Source organism: Bactrocera oleae, chromosome 6, assembly GCF_042242935.1.
Source record: "Bactrocera oleae isolate idBacOlea1 chromosome 6, idBacOlea1, whole genome shotgun sequence".
In the NCBI taxonomy this organism is placed as follows: domain Eukaryota; kingdom Metazoa; phylum Arthropoda; class Insecta; order Diptera; family Tephritidae; genus Bactrocera; species Bactrocera oleae.
This window is the reverse complement of record NC_091540.1, coordinates 73202407-73220796: the sequence shown is the minus strand read 5'-3', so window position 1 is coordinate 73220796 and position 18390 is coordinate 73202407. Positions and strand designations below refer to the sequence as shown.

At 38.2% G+C, this 18390-nt stretch overlaps 1 protein-coding gene across 1 annotated transcript in view; it reads right to left on the bottom strand.

The window, feature by feature from the left end:
- Positions 1 to 18138, bottom strand: part of LOC106617579 (acid sphingomyelinase-like phosphodiesterase 3b) — a 129907-nt gene extending 111769 nt beyond the window's left edge. The window contains exon 1 of the mRNA XM_036363973.2: positions 17303 to 18138. The gene's annotated coding sequence lies outside the window, so the exon portion shown is untranslated. The remainder of the gene's footprint in view (positions 1 to 17302) is intronic.
- Positions 18139 to 18390: the final 252 nt, after the last annotated feature.

Below are 18390 nucleotides of genomic sequence, written 5' to 3'. Positions count from 1 at the left end.
GATGAGAATGTCAATAATTTCAGTTTTACATGCAATTGACACAACAATAACACCACTCCAACAAGTTGCAAATGGGTATGCAGTAGCTTACAGTGTATCAAAGTTACCCGAAAATCACTGCCACTTTGCGTACGCCAGTCAATCAGCGAATAATCGACAGCAGTTCCCACAACAACAACAGCGACTTTTCGCTTTTGACATATCTGCATTTGTTGGCAGCATCAACTGCGTTGACAATCGAAATTTGTGAATTTGAATGCGATTACGATACGAATACGATTGTGGCAGGGAACGCAATCGCAATCGCAATAACAACAACAATAAACATATGTGTGTATGACGGCTGTGTGTTTGATTTGATTCACTGCCAACCGCCAAATGCTGCCAATCGTTGCCAACTGCCAAATTCATTGTCAACAAGTTCCCTTTGTCGGCAGTAACTTACGGCACTCGAAAATACGGCTCTGTGTGCGCCTCTTACATACGAGTATATTTCTGTACCCTGTAGGGAAATACATTAGTTTAAAGCCAGTTGGTCCCAATGCACCAGGCAGTATTACCGATTGGTCTACATGTTATTATCCAAAAGTCGAAGTCGATTGACGAAGTTAAGGTTGCAATGATCAATACTCTCTCTCTCATTTATAGTTCCAAAAGATTTGGTTGCACCAGGGATATTATTCAACTTTTAATATTTAAATAGTGCAAGAATTTTATGTTTCTAATTTATATAATTGTGTTTTTTATTAGTTATTTAATATCCTTAGAATTTAGCTTTACCGTTCTAAGTGTAACTCGAGCCTAAAACGGTCTTAATTCCAAGCTGAAACCGGTTCACCTTCCTCGGTAAGCGGGAGTTAGGAAACTTTGCACAGAATATTTCCAAAGTTTAAGTCGCTGAATTCTTGTCAACGTTTCCTGCGGGGAATGTTTAAATGTTTATATGCTGCGAGTTCCCCATTATTAATTCCATTCCAATTTTACAGATAATGGGTGGCACAATTCTCTTATGAGAACGCGTACGTACGTATAGACAGACAACACACAAATTTTCAAAAATGCGAGACAAAAGGACATATCATAACGCTCTTATTGGTAACTTTCAGTTATTTCGGATTTGCTTTTAGATATCTCGAGACTCTCTTCTAACCAAACGCCTTAACAATGCAAACTATGATGCAGATTTTAGTTTCTAAATATAAATATGTAAATATGTTAGTGTTTTAGTTAATTTACCTTTTTGTTTAATGTAATAATTGTTGTACCTGGACTGTTCGAAAAAAGTCTTTGAAATACTCGTACAGCAGCGAGAGATTAAATTTTTATATAATACAAAAATCAGACAGAAGATATTCGAATAACTTAGCTTTATAGGCAAACCAAGCACAGATAATACGGTGTCAAGCATATTATGTGGATATTGGACAGATTCGCCTCAAGGTTAGGAAAAAACATTTATCCGCGTCTTGACATCAAAGCTGGTGTTCACAATCACAACAAAATATTGTAGTTGCAGAGAGAGAAAGTCGGTGCATGTTGGTCTAGCACTGTCACCATCTCGATCAGAAACTCTTAACTGATGAAAGACCAATTAAAAATAATTAAAAATTTTACTTTTGAAATTATGACATTGCCGTCGAAATCAGAGAAATACTTATTGGTGTAACTTTTTTCAAATCGTAAATATCAAGTATCGAAAATCGGTTGGTAATGTTTGACTTATAATTTTTTTATGGAAATACACATGACTATAAAGAAAATGTGACGAAGTGAGTGTAATTTGTCTAGTTCCCTAATATGAATTCTGCCAACAACCTTTGATATCAACCCGACATGTCTCTCACTATATGGCTCTGCAAGTAAATATGTACTCGAATGTACATTGAAATTAAATTCAGCTTACTTCGTAGGATAAAAATACAAACTAACACCGGCCAGTCAATGTGTCAGTTCCTAGGGCCCTCGTCATTTCCAGATCATCACGGCACCAAAAGCTTTTGGTCCAATGCAGCAAAATAGCCGTAGAATGCCCAGTGCCGGCAGGACCTGTTTCGCCCTGTGGTAAGTTGCGCTCGTTACCTTCGCAGCTGCGCCTCTATTGCTTTCTGTGTTCATTTTACGGCTGGCAAGTGTGAAAGTAGCCGCTTTCTGGCCGTTGAGGGCGACGAGGACATCCTCTTACGTATATTCCATAAATTTAGGCTTTTAAGTTTTCGAAACAAAAACCATAAGCGCCACACCGCAAGCAATGTCATGTATGTGTATGTATGTATGGTATATAACGGTATATTGTAAATATTCAATTTCGAGCGCCTTTAAGCGCAGATGGATAAAGTCTTAGTCGGATCTTTGCTGTGCTTACGGGTCGCACATTGCATTGTGTGTGTTTCTGTGCGCTTGTGTGCCTGCCAAATAATATAACTCCAGCCATGAATAAACTAATAACTTAGGTGTTCGGTTCTTATCGGATTAGGGCGCAATGTAAAAACAAATGTGTGTTTGTGTACTTTTTCCCAATTGCTTTCAACTTCAGCGCATTGCCGTAAATTTTGCACAAAGCCAATACAGAACAAACAAAAACAAATAAAACAACAAGTAGGTATTTATATATTTGCGCTTAGATTGTGAAAGAAATGTTTGGTTTTGTAAACTCATTGAAAGTTCAGAAAAGAAAATGCGATTCTCAGAAGTTATTCTCTAATACAAATGATGTGGCATACATTTATGCAACCCGATGCCGCATTCCAACGACAAATTCCAAACCATGTCGTGCCAAAACGCCAGACCTGCGGGCTATATTGCAAACATACTTATTTGCTTTCTTGCCCATTTACATACTCGCAGCTCGAATTTCGGTCCAGATAAAGAACTTTGTTGCAATGTTGCAATGTTGCAAGATAGCAGTAATGCGTTATGCAGTTTACATAAAGTATACTCTCTGTTTCCTCTCCAATTTTCTTGTATTATTTTACTTTTCGATTTTTCCTCTATCGTTCTGTGTACACGCTGGCATACACACGCGGTTACCCGGACCATATTTCCTAAGGGTATTATTGCTGTTTGCAATTAGCTGTAAAGACTGGGCGAGCTATGTATGCTGTAGGTTCTAGTCCAAGTTCGCTTGACACTGCATCGTCGACAATTTCGAAGGAAAGTGGAATGCCTTGGGTACTTGCTCGCCACTTTTGATGTTCACATACAAAGGTTCCACTGAATGAACTCCACATCTGATCTTTACTGATTTAAAAACTCAATTGTAATATAGGCCTTAAAGCAGGCCATATATATAGGCCATACGCTCTTATATGTTTAATACTAAACATCTCGTTTTCATTTCGTAAAATTCTATACCATTAGCCGGGCTTCCAGAGAACGGCTTCAGTTGAATTTAACCCCACCGTACTCATTTTCTACATCTGTTTCCAACAATATTATATACAAAAAATATGAAAACAGCTTTATGAAGGCACACAAATAAATATTCTGATTTGTGTTTTTGCTTTATATTTAAATATGTAGAAGCACGAAGACTCCACAATGACCCTGCTGCAAAGCTTAGTCGGCCTTTTCCTTGGCTACTTTATCCGTGGAAGTCCATCTTTGTAAGATGATCAATAAATATTTGCAAGCTCATAGGTTAAATTTTTTGTAAATTTTTAAATACGATTCTTTAAATATCTTCAGGACAAAGAAAGTCCAGTCCTATTAATGTTGGCGAGCAAGTTGCGAGTTCTTTCCAACAGGGCTCTTTGTACCTGGATACATCTGGGTCAACCAATATGGGTTGATAACAATGTGTGAGTACAAATATTTTTACATTCCTCGTTGCAATCGCTCGTATTAAAATTGAATTTGCTACATTTGCTATGGAAGAACCCCGAGAAGAAAGCCAAATTAGGACGATTTGTGGTTTTGTGGTCCATTCGATAATCTTGTGAGAGGTTACAGTTTGTTGTTTATTTTAAAAAGTTACTCGACTTTGGAAAGCGAGTTAGAGGAGAATATTGTGGAGGAAAGGAGTTTCAAAGCCTGAAAAGTAGACTGACGTTTACAACTTAGCGGAAACTTAGGTGGATTCATGTAAACAATTTTTTAAGATATGAATTCACAAAGAAACTTCAATTGGTAGAAGCTTCACAGCCGAAAGTGCAGAAGCAGAAAAAGTCATGAAATGCGAAAAAAACAAAGTCGAGGAAATTGCGCGCACTCAATAAAGGGCGAAATGCCGTCAGCAATTTGACACCACGTTCGCCAAACATTCAACTGAGTTTAGTATGCAGCGACTGGACAAAAAAGAGGAGAAAATGAAATTAGAAAGAATAAAAGACTCAGAAATATTCAAGCTGAGACGCTGTGGGGTCGTCGGTAACAACAAAAACAACAACAATGAAAACAGCAGCAGCCGCAAACTGTAAATCCAATAAAATAGTTTAAGTAACGTTGAATGAGTACGCACGAGTTGCCTGCCATGACCTAATCTCTCTGAAAGCAAAAACACGCAAGCCGAGTGAATGTGTGCTCTTGCTGTTTCGGTTGATGCCAAGAGAACAGCTAACTGAGGGATGTGAGGGGTTTGGATGCGTGAGATGAAGTGTGAGTTGCGCCTTACGCCTACTTCACATCGTGCCTCTTAAACACCTAGAGCTCACAAAAGTTAGAATGAAGGCGACGTTGCACACACGTTCATCAAGCCGCGCGACCACAAGAATGAATCTGAAAGCGAATGTTTACGTGCAGCGGGGTGTATGTCGAACGCACTCGCATGCAGCAACCGCAAAACCAACACTCTGCCCGAACAATCACTACCACGCTATCCCGTCGCTCGCCTCCAGCCACTGCTTAGTTCGCTAACTAAACCGCAGCAGGCATCCAAGCAGCCAGGCAGCCGGCAGGCAAAACAAACACATACTTTCGGCTAGTTCGCCTTTGTTATTGTCTGACTGTATTCCTGCCTCTACCAAGCCACCAAGAGCTTTTTACGCTATGCTGTTGTTTGGAGCTGGCACGAGCACCACTAAATTCACTCATTCGCTCACCCAGACGAGCTGTCATCATTCCAACAAAGTGTAGCAGTAATGTGTCAACAGGGAGGCGCTGTTGGAGGTGTATATCACATGTGCATATGCGTGTCCGTGTGGTGGGCGCAACTCGAAGTTACTGATCCGAGTAGGCTGTGAAAGAGCGTGTAGAAGTTGTTTAGATTGGGGGGATACGGCTTGGGTACTGGTCGAAGCGTTCCACTGCACAGCAGGAGCCCGTCTGCCTGTGTAATGCAGTGGAAGCGAGACTTTCGTGGCTTCAATTCTTCCTAAATGTGCATTCCCGCCCGTTGAACTCAGAGGATGGTCCGTCCCACCAGCCGTCTACCGCTGGAAAAAGGAATGTGCGCAAGAGCTAAATATCAACACGTGAATGAGTTCCTGTGTGAGCGTATGTTTGGAAGTTTTAAAAGTATATCACAATATGATCAGAACGATGTAGTAAATGTGATAATCAGAATGTTCTGTATAACTTGTTTGAGTAAAAGGCAAAAACACAAGTAAATCCATTCAGACGACCATTATTTTTATGGGAGTTGCCACCTTCGAATTTGAGCCAAAGAATCTTCTAGACGAACAACAGTCAAGCTAGTCAAGCTAAACATATTTCTCAGACAATGGATAAAGACTCACACCGGAAGAAAGTTACAAAATCGTGTAACTTTGTTTTCAAAACTCCAACAATCCTTTACTCAGGAAAATTGGTTTCAGGAGTTTTTTTTCTAATTTCACGTATCTCATGCCAACTTTAAAGCGATGTGGTGGAACCATTTGCCAAATTGCGAAAACAGCGTCCCGGCGGATAATTGAGACTTGTTTGTACGTAAGCAAGTGTGTGTGCATATAAACCGTATGTACTACAAGTGCGGAAAATCTCCAACTAACCGAAAATTTCACGTAAACTAAGTGTGCAATGCGTTTGTACGCACTTTCTCAGAGCCGGCGGAGTGCGAGCGCGAAAATCAGAAGAGGTAAGGTGGTTCTGTTTCCCACGCCGGAAAACGTTCTTCATTGGTTTCCATTTGCTGGGTTTCACTCAGTCACTTTTTCGTTCCGGGAAGGTCACGTATATTGAGAAATACTCAAATGTTCATAACTTTTCGAAATACAACCCGACAAATATTTTTAAAATTTAAACTGTTTTCAAGTTATGGCAAAAAATCCCAAACCTTAAAACTAATTAACCAGCTAACGTGTCAGTTATATAGACCCTTGCAAATTTTTCTTTATACGTTGAAATTTCTTCCGGCAACGATTGAGCATTGTAAGAAATCGAAATAAGATTGAAATGCAAGCATGGTCAAACATTGGTGGTATGCAATTTTTTGATTTCAAAGAAGACATCAGGCTTAGTAAAATGGCGACAAAGTTCTTAAATACTGAAATACTTGTATGTATGTTTTTGTAATAAAATTTATATACACAGTTTTTAATAAAAATGCACAAATGTATTTTCCATTTCAAATTGCACTAAATAGCTAACTTGCTCCGAGGAGCTTGGAGTTCTTCTTCTGCAAATTTAAATGTCGACCAGTAAAACATCCAGGCCACAGTGAAAAAACCGGTTACTGCCTAAATCATTACTCATTACTGCCAGCGGGGAATTCTGCGTGTGACACATTAACACAGAAGGAGAATGTGTTGCGTAACACAAACACACGCGTTCAACACCGCAAGTTCTTCAGGAATATAATTAAAGAAATTAAATCCATCAAAGTGATATCTCAACTTGAGTGTGACGTTTGCTTATTCTTATGTGATACATACTCGTTTGCTTATCTACAGAATAATGACAACACAAACCTTTATTCAAGGGGCGTGGAAATAGCGTGACACTTCCTTGCTGCAAATAACAACAACAACAATAGCCATGTTGTGTCGGAGTAATTTATTTTATATGCCTGAAACACACGCACACGAAGGACATAAATAAGTATCGGTAGACAGAGTTGAGTGACAATATATAATATAATATACAAGTATGTGTAGTATGTATAGATAATCAGAAGGAACGTTATGAGCTTTTGAAAAGGTTCGCCGATTCATTAACAATCATAAAAATTTACAATCATTAAATTTCTATTATGCAAATTTTATCATTTTCATAAATTTGATTGATGATCGTTGACACCAACAACAATGACAAAAACAACGAGGTATTGTAATAACAAAGCAAGCGAGCTCGTGTAAAGGGTGTCGCACAAGCACAGCCAAGTTTTAGACTTCTTCCTTCTTTAATAAAACACAAACATAATTCCGATTGCTATCTTCTTTGCCACGCATTAACAGTTATATTATTATAAAGATGCGATGTAAATGAGTGAATTGAATTTTCCATTTGATCCTTTCTTTGTCTCTCGTGATTTATTATGAGAACTAAGGAATACCTGATTAAACACCTTATACACAATTTCAATACACCCACACACCTAAAACGCCTAAAAACGCTTCCTACAAATGCGCCAAAGCGTGCTTTATAGACCTACAAGTATATGATACAGTAATACACACACACACACACAAAATGCCGCTTTCACCTTGCGAAGGCTGCGTGTATCTCATTTTCCTTCGGGAAGCTTTTCATTTATAAAATGCCAAACAATCAGTACAATTTAAACGGGCTCATAAATTTTATAAAACCCACATGCAAGCGCCTACATACTTATTCATTTGTTTGATACATATGTAGACCATACATACATACATATGTCTGTACGCATGTATATTGTTTGTCTTTGTATGTGTGTGAGTCTATACGTTTATGTTAATTTGCAATGGGTAGTGTGTGAAAAAATCAATTTCAGGACACACCCACCCACCAAATCGCTGGCACTCTGTCACTGGCACAATCACAGGGGCTCCAGACCTCAGCCGCAACCACAGCCCCAAGCCACAACTCAAAAAGTTGAAGCAAAAGCCAAAAATCCGAATAAACGACAGCACCAACTAATGTTGGCTGGCAGCTCGGCAAAGAAAAAAAAATTTAAGGAAAAAATTAGCGAAAAACACAGAAAATACACAAAATGAAGAAGAATAAGCGAGTAAAGAAGAAAAAGTTCGGCAACAAGGCAAAGAAGTCAAAGCTTGTTTTGCATATAAATTATCTTGAAAATATTTATTGAGTTGTGCCCGCGCGTGCGAGTGTTTGAGCAGCATTTGTATAATAACAAATATCTGTGTACACGCATCTATTCGGTATACACACACACACACACACATTGAAGCATGACATGATGGATATTCGCACGGACCTATATCTTTACTACACTCGCACATTAACCAATACAAGCGCACATTAGGGGGCACACACTGTGTATGTGTGTGTGTCGGTGAACACATTCCACACAAAATACAGTAATAAATGGGAAATGACACAAACCCACATATGTGTAATACATAACAAGGTGGAGCGTAAATCAAGGTGGAGCAGATGGCTGGCAAATAGGGGCGGGATAGAGCATCGGCGCTGCGATAAGAATAGGTGTGTTCATCTGTTTATTGCCACACTCACACAATCGTACGTCTCTGCATAAGATTTCAAATAAACGCTAATGGAGTTTAAACTCGAAGAACGTGAACGCATCGAGGGTTCCCCTTAAAGTTTAAGCCACCTAAAATCTGATAGTGGAGCAACTGATCTTCTATACAACCCCAATTTCTTGGATAATTCTGCATCAAATGCTCATACTAAGCCATATACAATATTAGTGAATTTAAGAATACAAAACAGAGTAAATATTTCTCCTGTAAACGTCATTAAGCATTTGACGACCGATGTGTGGCTAAGAAAGCAGAAAAAAGTCCTTCGTGCGATTCACGTAACTTCTTCTTACGAACGCGAGTACATAGGTATATACTGGCCTAAGCTGTGGCTCACAAGCGACTTTAAGTCTGACTTTTAGATTTCTCTACATGCTTATGTGTGTATGTGTGTTTGAAATTTTACTGTTATTTATAAGGCTACAGCCCGCTGAGGGGCGTTGGTCGGCGGCGATATGGCGCACGTCGTGATTTCATAAAATAACACTTTGATACAACAGGGATACAAGCTAATAATCATTAATCTTCGGCAGGCGGCATAAACGAAAGCGTCCTTGGCCCAAACGGCGTGCATGAGCTGAGACGAAAGTGAAAATAAAACGCGCAGAATTGCTACGGCAAAAATGAAAGAAATTTAGCAGCCGACTGAAATGAAGGAAAACTCGCACACGAACAAAGGTGTGTATAGAACAAACAAAACCTACGATCGAACACACACACTCCGCAGTTCTGGTACATTTCTTTCTGGAAGAACTAGATCAGCTCTGGGAGGCTTTCCGCACAAGGCAGCAAATATTTATTTTCCTCTACTCATATATTCGCCATTCATATTTATGTACCTACATATATCTCAACATATGTACATGCTTCCACACACATGCTACAGCGCTGTGTGTACAAGTGTGGCAGCCCCACAAGATGTCGCTTGTGTTAATGGCAACTCTCCCAAGGATATTTGCGAGTGTATGAGTTGTGGTTGTAGCTAAAATAAAAGTTCTTTTATACGCTGGTGCATGTGTTTGTTTTACTTTATTGTCGAATATAATTTTGAAGCGCTTTACTTTCCCATTCCTTGGCGCGCTGACAAATGAACACGACACAACTGCGCCGGACACGTCCCCAAGAAAAAATAAACATTAGCAAACAATGGAAGTATAAAAGTACATACAGAGGCTCCGGTTTTTTTCGAACTATGTCCAGCGCCACTGAATTTTGATTCATAAAGATGCGCACCACTACACACGACTCTACTCACACATACCAACTCACGTAACTTTGTGTGGCTTGTACTCGAGCCACAAGACCCCACCAACATCTCCAGCAGCGGTGACAACTAGGATAGCTGTGAGAGTAGGTTGCAGCTTCTAAGACTAAGTGGTTGTTAGTTGGGCACTTTGTGGCAGAAACAGCAGTAGCAGCAGTAGCAGCTTAAGCAGGAGTGATATCCGAGTGGCAGCATGTGTCACAAAAGCCAACAAGAACAATAACCGTCATAGTGGTGGTATATTGCGACCCCTAGGAGTTAGCTTAGCTCTGTATAAATGAGCCTTTGTACTGTTATTTGTACTTTGCCATAGCGAACTAATGGGAATCATGATTTTTGAAACACTTTTGGTCATCGTAAGGAATGAGCCAACAGTTATAGGAGCTTTGCTTTCTGTAGTTTCTCGAATTTTCAAATTCACTCATTTAGTTTCAGTGGGGAAAGTAAAGACCCTATCACAGTCTTTTACCATCGAATCACAAAATGTTTTTTGAAATATTCTTGCTTAGTATAATATATTCGAAAAATCTTGTACCCGTACTGGTATGTGAAATAAATTAACCAATATTCATTATATTGGATATATAAAGGTGAACATTTCAACCGATTTCAACAACTTTTCGAATAAACTCACATTATGTTCCGCAGATACGAGATGGGGACGTGTACTAATGACTGATATACAATATTATATATGATATAAAGGAAAACTGTGGAACTAAGATACACATATTCCAAGGTCAGGGGAAAGTTTGAACAGCTAGCTTTTCTTCTTCCCGAATACAAATATTATTTAATTTTATCTAAATAACTCTCTATTGTAGAACAGCTTTCCAGTTTCTTTCCCACATATTTGTCGAATTACATATTTCTCTTATTACTAAATGCTTATTAAATATAACATTTTTAACGCATTAACTAGTTAACTCGGGACTGGAGGAGACAGCACTGCATACTGGAGCTTAAGTATTTTATAACGGTATGAAGCATTCAATTTCGTCTTACTTTCGCTTGAGTGATGTACTTCAAGTAAGCAATTCACCTCGTCTCATACATGGTACATGTACATAAAAGACAACAACAGCAACCTTGGCAACACCGATATCACCTATAGTTTTAGTGTCTGCGAGATTGTTTTGTCGTAAGCTGCTTTTGTTTTTGCCCAGTACTTATTTTTTCACATCATACTTTGTACATGCTGCCATTATAATATATATATGTATATACTTGTATGTACAGATTCTTATATAGTTACATGAGTAGAAATATCTGCTGTTTTAAGATGAATGAATTTATGATCACTGAAAAATCGTAAATTTTCCACCGGTGAAGGGTTTTATGAATTTAAGATGCCACCCATAATTCTCACATGACCATGTTTAGTTCCCCTGTCCGCGTGCTTCATCTCAACTCGTAAAAGTCAGACTTACGGAAATGAAGGTGAATGCCGAATAAAGAAATAACCAGCGGTTGGGTTCGCTTTTGCGTACGTCCTTGCATGACAACTGCATTCGAGGTTTTCTTCTCCAACAGCTGGAGCTATATTACTTGTCTGATCCAATATTTAAATGAAAATCTGTGCCTTAAATATTGTTCACAGAACGTTTTTTAGATTATGGATTAATCCCATCCGCTTTTCAATTGAAGCTTTGTTAGAACTCACCATCTGCAAATCGATGGATTTAATGCTTTACTGAGTACAATTTTCTTGTCTAACCTGCAATTGATCTTCGTAATTCGAAGGCTTAAAAATTCCAATTATTTACAGTAATTTCACACATCATTTATGTACAGCCAAATCGGTAGATTTAATGCCAAATACATTTGAATTAATCAAAGCATCACTTATTCAAAAACACTGTAGGCAATTAACAACTTTTAATCATGAGAAGCCCCACCCACGTTTATCTTATAATATCAATAGCTGTATAATTTTTTTTTTAACAAAGTCGAATAACTATAACATTACTAAAGTATCTGTAATATCCCAAATATTAAAGGAACTTCGTGACGAGTCTCATATCTATTACGTAAGAAGAGCAATATTGTGTGCCCTACCATTTACAAAAATTATTACATTACACCCTTGTGCTTAGGGACATTTGCCAAATACTTTGAATATGACTCAGAGTAATATATAAGTTTAGGTAGAATACCGCTTGTTTACAAGGTAACAGAAATGTATATGATGATTTATCTATCGGAGCTCGTGAAACTGCATATGTAGATGTGTATATGTGTCTGCGCTGTTTCTATGAGAAAGCCAATAGTTTCGATCGTTGCGAAACTACCGCGGAACAAACGAGCAACATTCGTATGCACCTGTGTGCGGTGAGTAGAAAGAGAATTCTATTACTACTTTTGCTATTTCCGAGCATACATTTAAGCGAACAAAGCTTTGTATATTACAACATGTGCAGATTTCGTGTGGCATTTGTATAATTTCCATAACGCCCAAACGTGAGAGCTCTTGCCAGCTCGGCACGTTCTCCGCCTCCCCCCCCTCCCATTGTTCGGCCACTCCAACTGGCGACGGGCAGCTGGCGAAATTGTTTATCCAAAACAGCTGATGGCACATACGAACATGTAGGCACACGGTTATCAAGGCTCGGAAGTACTTTTTGCTCACTCAAACATACATACATACGCATGTGTTCGTGTGTGTGTTGCTGCGTTAGTGTGCGGCGACGTGCGGCATTGGCGAAAGTGTGCCAAGAAATTGGCAGTTAGTTCGAAATGCAAATCTTAAAATTTATGGGCTATAATGACAGTCGCTGGAGTAGAGAGCAAGGCCTGTATAAAAATATTGCAAACCCAAAAAATGTAAATTCCATTTGGCAAAACATGCCCAAGTGTGTTTGTTTCTGTGTGCGAGAGTGTGTGCAAGACGAAATTCAATCGATACTGAGTAAATAATTGCGAGCCAAAACAGTTTCATTGGCATTCACCCACACATATACACACACACACAAATGTGAGCTCTGCACCTTACCAACGTTAAGTTATATTTGAGTTTTGTGGAAACTTGAGTACACGAAAGTTTATTTTAATTTAAATTGCTGCCGAATTTCGGATTTGTCGTGACGCAACTCTTAAATAAATCGTGCCTGAAAATAGTGGCAATGAACAAGTTGAAAAGGTGCTTGAGGACTTATTGCAGTTTAAAAATGATCGAATTGTGCCAGTAGAATGGAGAATTAAATGTACCTGCCCTTAATGATATTAGGTTCCACTAATTGCAACCGAATTTGGCACAGACGACTATTTTGACATTTCCATGTAACAGTGCGAAAATGGGCGAAATCGGACAGTAACCACGCCTACTTCCCATGTAACAAAACTTTATATTCCATCGGATTTTGATATATAATATATATTAATATGTATATTTTTATAAAAAAGTTTTCAAGTATACCTGAGCAGTGTCAAAAATTAATGCAATCAGCCCTTCCATTTCTATGCCCCCAATGATTTTAGTATAATTTCCGCTAACTAATTGAGTCAATGACTTCAAATTAATTAATAAGATACCCAATTTGATTGTAAACCAATCACCATTTCGTCGAACAATGAAGTTAAACCTTTTCGCTACATTTCTTAATATAAAGTTTTCCTAACACCTGAAGGTACTAGAAGAGTTATATGTGCCCATATAAATGATCAGTATGACGAGGCGAGATCCGGGTGGCTGTCTGTCCGTCCGTCCGTCTGTCTGTGCAAGCTGTAACTTGAGTAAAAATTAAGATATCTTGATGAAATTTGGTACACATATTGTTTGTCAAAAAAGTAGGGGCGAGTTCGTAAATGGGCGTAAATGCACCACTGCCACGCCCTGACAACGCCAATAATCGAATGCATACCTGCCTACTCCCCATATAACGGGGGTTCAAAAATTTTCGAAATTGTTCAAGTCCGAATATGTGAACCCCAATACCTATAGTTAACTTTTTACCCAAAAAAAATGGTCAAAGTGTGATATATTTAATTGAAATTCAGAGAGGATTATTTCCTGATAATAATAGGTGATCCAAGTAGAGGTACTTTTTTCAATAGCCTTTTATTGACAGATCACGTGTGAGTCGTGTCAAGCTGTTATGTAAATTTTATTAAGCATTGTTTGGCATTTTATCATAGAGAGACTTACGCCTTAATAACGTTTGCAAATTGTTTAACTTTATAACGAAAGTTCACGTTCTGTCGTTCTCTCAGCCGTAGCTGAGAGTGTACATAAAGACCGTGGAGAGTTCGCCGTTTGCAGAAACTCGAACTGACATATGGAAAGACTTGACGTATTTTACGTCGACGTACGACTTTTCACAGAGACATCGCTTCGCTCTATGGGCTCTTGAAAAGTTCCAAGAAGATCCGACGTTTTCAAGCTAAATTTTGTTCAGCAATGAGGCCAGTTTTCTTAAAAATTATGTGGTTTAGCGTGGTGTGGTTTAATTAGATCGGAATTTGTCTATACTTTGGTCTAAACCTCATTCCCCTAATATTCTGGATTCCGATTCTTTGTTCGACGTTTTCTAGATCAACTCAATATATATTAAATTTGGCCTCTTCGGTTGAGTTGATATCATATGCGTATATCTCATTTGAATTTTGTTTTGAATACAATTTTTGCTGACGCGAACTCAAATATAGCCATAAAATTAAGTCTATGTTAATGGCCTTCAATATAAGTCAAGAAGATACCAAATTTGATTGTAATTTATTCGCGATTTCATCGAATATTGGTCTTTTAATTCTTTCGCAACATTTCTTAATATACCATAACGTTTTACCAGCACTCGAAGGAAATTTCCGGGCTTTGACTCTTGCAAATTGCAAGAGCATAATATGTTCGGCTACATCCGAACTTAGCACTTCCTTACTTGTTTACACTAAGGTCAATCGTCTTTTATAAAATTTATTAAAGTGAAATAGAAATCAAACACGTTCTTTAAAATTGTCAAAAACTCCGTGTGCTAAAGTATTCATACAAATGCTAGTTCTCAAGGTATTTAACCTTAGAGACATATGCTCCGCTATATTGTAATCCACTTATATAGGCAAACTTACGAAGCGCCAGTGTTTTAATAAGGAAAGTTAAATGAATGTGACAAGCAAATAAAAAGGTGTGCCAATGGAAGCTTTTCAACAACTCATTTTAATCGAACTCATATCGCCGCTTGCCAATCAATGAATTACAAAAGCCCAATGTCATTGTCCGGATTGCAACGGCGGCGCAGAATCGGGTCTGGGTATTTTTTACGTCTGCCAGTGTTGGCAGTACATTGACATTGCTTTTAATTGATGTGTCTGTCAGTTCAATACAGCCAACATAAAAACGATTCAAACTAAAAATTGTTATAAACGGCCCGAGTGCATTGAGTCGTAGCCTTGTGGAAATGAAAGCGATGAAACGGAGCGCAACAGGATGACCCAACAATGATAACTACTGGCCGACTGCCGGCCGGCCGTCTACAACCGGATGTTTACATAATACTTGTACAAGTGGAGATCGCCAGCAAGGAATTCAGCAAAAGATATACATATATAGTTTGTACGTATGAGAGGTGCTGTTTGTGAATGCGGTGGGTGCGTCCAATCACTCAAATGCCTAGAAGTCGTCACTCAGTCAACCGTAGGTTCTTCCTTGAGCTTGCTTCGTCGAAGAGGACTCACGGCGAAACACAATACTGCGTTGCAGCAATCGATAGGTTGGGTCCCACAACCATTCAAAATATGTATGTCTATGCAAGTGTGCTAGTAAATATGTATTTCATTCTTAATTTACTCTATATATATATATTTACGTATGTAATGTGTTGTTGTTGTTGGGTATGCTTTTCCTCAATCGCTTTCTCATTTTTTCTTTGCTATCATACTTTTTGTATGCACATACCGTTATTATGTCTTAGTCGTCGTTTTACTCTCCATTGTTATAATTTCGGTTTGTTTTCATACTTGTCATTATTTATTTACATGACAGTTTCTTTGTTGTTAAATTAATTGATTTGGAATTGTGACCCTTTTAATGGCTGATGGACTGCGCGCAATTACTTATGGGCCGTGCTATTGATCGCGGGTGCACGGAAGGCCGAATGGATATCGAATTCATAAAATGTTTATGAAGCTCTTTGTGTCGAAAATTAATGTTATCACACTAAAACTGCGTGCACATAGACAACCCACCCATTTTATTTAATAATAGCTTCAACTCCTCAGGAGTTTTGATTCGACTAGTAATTATAGTTTCAGTTAGCAACGGTTGCTTCTAATTTTAAGGGTTAGTGGGCGGCTAGCTCTTCACTCAAGTATCTTTCGCTTTTCACAGGCTTTATTTATTTCTAGCAGCGGGATGCTAACAAAATCGGAAACCGTCAGAGTTATGAGCAATTCTAAGCAAATATCAAGGAGTCGAAATTATTTTCAAGTTCTTTTCAAAAGAAACATTAGTGCAGCAAGTATTTTGATATAATAATGTAGATGCGAACAACCTTTTCCAATCAAAGACAAGAAAAAACGTTAATTTCGGTTGCACCGAAGCTATAGTACCCTTCACAAATACGAAGGTTCCTTATAAGAACTTACTTCGTGGCAAACTTGATATATATACCCTGTTCATGGTATAATAATAAAAGAATACTGTAGAGATATAACGGAAATATTTCACCATTAATTCTTTAGTGGCTGATCAAAGTCAAAATATATCGCAGTTTTTGATCGATCTTTCGCTTATGTACCTACTGTGAGTCAGGCGACGAACACAGCATCCTACCTTTCGACGAGTTAGTCTAACAATTCTATAAGATTATCACCGATATACAGACCAATGTTAATTTTTCTTATTCCCCGACTTACAGAAGCAAAAACAAATATTATATTATTTAGAGAAACATTCTCTCCTGAAAAATTAAAAATTTAGGCAATGCATATTTTCAGTTTCAGCTATGTTCGTGCGGATGAGAAGTATAAGTCAGATTAAAGAAATCCAATAATAGGCAATAGTTAAGTATTCTTCAATAGCGCCTTAAATTACATTCTAAGTACGGTACTGCTATTTTAAAGGTTTTGTTGGAGCGAATTAGTGGTTTTTTTATTATTTCAAACTATAAATTTCTTCATCAATGATTCAATTATATAAGAATGTTTAGCTAAAAAACGTGCTGTTTCTAAGGAAAATGTCTAATAATATATTATATATAATATTTTGCTCACGTATTTCTTGTTTACATTTTGATATTTAGGTCTTTTAGACTCGACACAATTCTATTGATTTTAAGATTATGGTGTTAGCATTATTGTTTGTCAAAATTGTAAAATGAAATGTTTTATGCCTAAATTGCAATGTTCCGCTCTAGCTGATGATGATTTATCCTAATGGTGGATGCCTCCCGGTGCGACAGTGTTCCTGAATCACATTTAAAATGTGAAAACATACGAGAATATCGACACATAATCATTGTTTTTATACCTTCTTAGTAATGAGCCACGAATGTGAGTCTGCAAGGTCGAAATCCATACTCAGTGAGCGGTTGGCACAATTGGTCAGCTATTTGATAATTGTGCTCGAATTTGCTAGTAACTGATGAAATGTACACATATCCATACAAACATTGTGGACTTTTCGCCACCGAAAGTCATATATCGTTTAAAAGGCTTGACCGATGCAAATACCGACCAGTCGTCCGACCGACCCACGAATCATTAACGTGAATTTACCGAAAGCGACAGCGAAACGCGACGCACACAATAACGGCAGATGGAAATTCCCGCTTATAACGTGAGTGCTTTCACCGACACTAGCTAACAAAATGGTAATAATTCTTGGACCACGGCAATGGATTGAGGTTGGCAGGCAGTTCCGTTTCCGCCAATGTTTGCGAAAATTATTGCCAAATACGCACTCACAAACTGAAAATCATTTCGTTATCGCCAACTTTCACATACAATTAGTTTAGATCACTACTCGCCAATCTGCTTAGCCGAATCATGCGAAATTTCGCACTAGTGGATTTTATAATCGGCAATTCTATGATATATATCTGTAGGAAATAAGCACGCTTCGTTCACGCGCCACAATTATGGTCGCATCCGTACGCTGAAACGTCGCGATTTCAACTGATTTCTTCATTTCACCTTTCGTGTTATTTTGTATAAAAGTTGTCGATGTTGCGCCCGATGTCGACTGCTTAATAAAAAAGACTACGACAGGATAAGGACGACAACGAAGTCGGTTCTACGCACACCATAAGCGTGTAGGAGACGAGCTTGTGGTAAATTATTACGCTCGTGGTACTCGTTGAGATGCATCGCTTGTTATTCTTCGCACCAGAGAGTTTCGGTTTTTGTATCAGCTCCGATTTTCACTCAATTATTGAGCTTTTTGGGACACGTAGCTTTTTAGGACAAACACATCGCAATTGAGTGCAAGAAAAACATCGAAGAAAAGCATGTTGCCAGAGCAGAGGATGTTAATAAATAGAGAAAGCGCAAATGTTAAAAAATACTAAATTGAGCTTTTTACAAGAGGGAACATCGAAAAATACAACTTCGACTCTT